Source organism: Peromyscus maniculatus, chromosome 15, assembly GCF_049852395.1.
Source record: "Peromyscus maniculatus bairdii isolate BWxNUB_F1_BW_parent chromosome 15, HU_Pman_BW_mat_3.1, whole genome shotgun sequence".
In the NCBI taxonomy this organism is placed as follows: Eukaryota; Metazoa; Chordata; class Mammalia; order Rodentia; family Cricetidae; genus Peromyscus; species Peromyscus maniculatus.
Window position 1 is genome coordinate 8,822,952 of NC_134866.1, and position 3,249 is coordinate 8,826,200.

The window sequence follows — 3,249 nt, forward strand, 5'->3', positions numbered from 1 at the left end:
CCGAATTGGATCAAGATCTAAATGTAAAATTCATGATGTTACGTTTGGTTTCTAAGATAAGGCACCCAAAGCCCAAACACAGGATAGGAAGATTCGGTAAAACTGCAATTACAACTTAATCTTCAGCAACCCACAGACCGGGAGGGAAGGTTTGTAAATCATTTATCAGGGAGGAGTCTGATGCCTAGAAAAATGATACGGATGCAGAACTTGCTCAGCTCAACAATAATCAGAACTCAATTTAAAATGGGCAAAGGAAAAAACAAACGGAGCTGAGCGTGTCCGGGTCTTGTGCGTAAAATCTCAGCACTTGGTTGGCTGAGCTAGGAATGCAGGAGGCAAGCCTGGGCTACATAGATAGTTAAAAGAGTAGACAGGGCTACAGAGCCAAACTCTGTCACAGGCAGGGGAGGTGGAGAAGAGGAAGAGGAGGAGAGGAGAAAAGAGAAAAGAAAAAGGAAGGGAAATAGGAAAATGTGGGCAAAGGACTCCTGTAAACATTTTTTAAAACAGTATTTGTGAGTCTTCTTCCATACTGAAAGTTTAAAAAAAAGGGGGCCCAGCTAATTGGCATTTCAGGAGGGCCCAATTCAGATTCAAGGGGCTGGAAAGATGGCTCACCAATTAAGAGCACTTGTCGCTCTCCCCAAGGACCCTGATTTGATTCTTGGCACTCATATGGTGGCTCATGAGCCTCTGTACTCCAGTTCCTAGGGATCCTATGCCCTCTTCCGGTATTTGTGGGCTGCAGGCACCTGAGTGGTTTATAGACATACATGCAGGCAAATCACTCATACACATAAAATAAAAATTAGTCTGTAAAAAAAAATTACTTGTTTAAGTGTGTGCATTTCTGTGGGAAGGCTGCTGCCAGACTCGCTTGCAGTAGCGTTTGTGAGGACACACACCATTTCCACACTCCTGAGGATGGAGGAGGGGGTGCCAGGACATTCGCCTTTTCCACACTGCTTGAGCACTGTGAGGAGGAGGGAGCCTTAAACAGAGAGGCTCTTTCTTTCGCCTCTGGGGACCAGCTGACTGCAAACTGCCCTTGGATAGGGCTTGGTTCTTGACCCTTGACCTTGCTGCTGGACTGCTGTATACAGTTAAAACAGAACCAGCTGCGTCTTCATGCTGTGTCTTCACGCTGCGTCTGCCGCTCACCACAGAGGAGCTCAGGCCCTAACCAAGAGAATCCACACCGGTTTCTGTTCATGTGGCTGAGGATGATCCTGTGTTCCCTACATTTTACAATTTACTCTGTGTGTGTGTGTGTGTGTGTGTGTGTGTGTGTGTGTGTGTGTGTGTGTGTATTAATTAGCACACCACAGCAGGAGCGTCAGGGTCAAAGGACGACTTATGGGAGTTTGTTCTCTTCATCTTGTGGGTCCTGGACATTGAACTCCGGTCGTGGGGTCTTGGCAACCTTCATTCCCACCCCCTTCCTGTAGCTGAAGTTTTCTCCCATCTTGTCTAGCCCCACAGATCCTGCAGCCACTTATAAAATAATCACTCAGAAGCTAATATTAATTATAACTGCTTGGCCATTAGCTCAGGCTTATTACTGACTAGCTCTTACACTTAAATTAACCCATAATTCTTATCTATATTTAGTCACATGGCTTGGTAGCTTTTCTCAGTTCTGCCTTGTCATCTTGCTTCCTCTGTGTTGGTGACTCCTGACTCAGCCTTTCTCTTCCCAGAATTCTCCTTGTCTGCTTATCCTGCCTGTACTTCCTGCCTGGCTACTGGCCAATCAGCTTTTTATTTATCAACCATTCAGAAAAACACATTCACAGCATTCGGAGCAATATCACCCATCACTCTCCTCCACCTCCTTAGTATTGATAGTGGCTTGTCCTTGGCCAATGGGCAAGTGACAATTCAGATGCCCCAGTTTTTAAAAAGACAATGCTGTCACTGACTGGGAGCTGGCCTGAGCAATGGTCACCTACATGGCTTCTGGAGACAAACGGTGACCCGTCCAGTGGGTAGTGAAGGTCTTCACCTGCCTTAGACTGTTTTCTGACGCTGTAACAAATACCACAGGCCCAGCAGTTTATAAAGAATGAAGATTTATTTAGTTCAGGGCTCTGGGGGCTGAGAGTCCAAGGACATGGCGCCAGCATCTGCTGAGATCTTCAGGAATCCCATGACACAGGGGCTCACTTGGGAGACAGTTTCATGGGTTGGCTCCGGTCTCCTGTCCTGTGTTTATTGGCGGCATTAAGTCTGTCTTGGATAACCCTGATGACCCGCCCCACCATGACTGTCTGCCACTTTAATTGTTCCCATGGGACCCAAATCTAAGTGCCATCAGGACATGAGCTTGGGGACACTTCAGATTACAGCGTCATCCGGGCAGGCATTCTCAGGCTCAGGTGTTGCAGAGTCAGAGAATTCTCGAAACCGTCTGACCCAGGAGAAAACAGCTGGGAAGTTCAAGTGCAGCTTAACTAGCTTCAAATCCAACTGCAGGGCAGACTCAGGAGCAGCGTGGGGAGGTAGCCCCTGCTGGGGGTGATGTGGTTTCCCCTCGTTTCAAGCAACCACCAGGAGTTTGCCCCGTTGAGATGACTGAAGTGAGCAGTTGACGGCTTTAGCCCCTCAGGTGGCGCTGGTCAGATGGCTGATGAGGTTCCGGTGCCTTCTGCCCAAGCCTGATAACTTCAGTTCAATGCCAGCACCCGCACGGTCTGACTCCAAGTTGTCTTTTAACCTCTGCATGTGGGTGGTGGCCTGTGTGAGCTTGCCCCCTCAGAATAAATGAATAAAATGTAATAAAAAAATAAAAAGCAAATGTAGCTCAGCTGATGAAGTGTTTGCCTAGCATGTACAAGGTCCAGCACTGCATCACCCGTGTGTTGTGGCATCCATCTGCAATCAGTACTCGAGAGGGCGAGGCTAGAAGACCAGATGTTCAGGGTCATCTTTGGTTAATTTGAAGTCAGCCTGGGCTACACGAGTCCTTGTCTAAGAAAGAAAGGAAGAAAGAAAGAAAGAAAGAAAGAAAGAAAGAAAGAAAGGAAGGAAGGAAGGAAGGAAGGAAGGAAGGAAGGAAGGAAGGAAGGAAGGAAGGGAAAGGAAGGAAGAGAGGAAGGAAGGAAGGAAGGAAGGAAGGAAGGAAGGAAGGAAGGAAGGAAGGAAGGAAGGAAGGAAGGAAGAGAGGGAGGAAGGAAGGAAGGGAAAGGAAGGAAGAGAAGAAGGAAAGGCGCTGTTTCCTCTCTTTCTCTGGAACTCGGGCTGGCC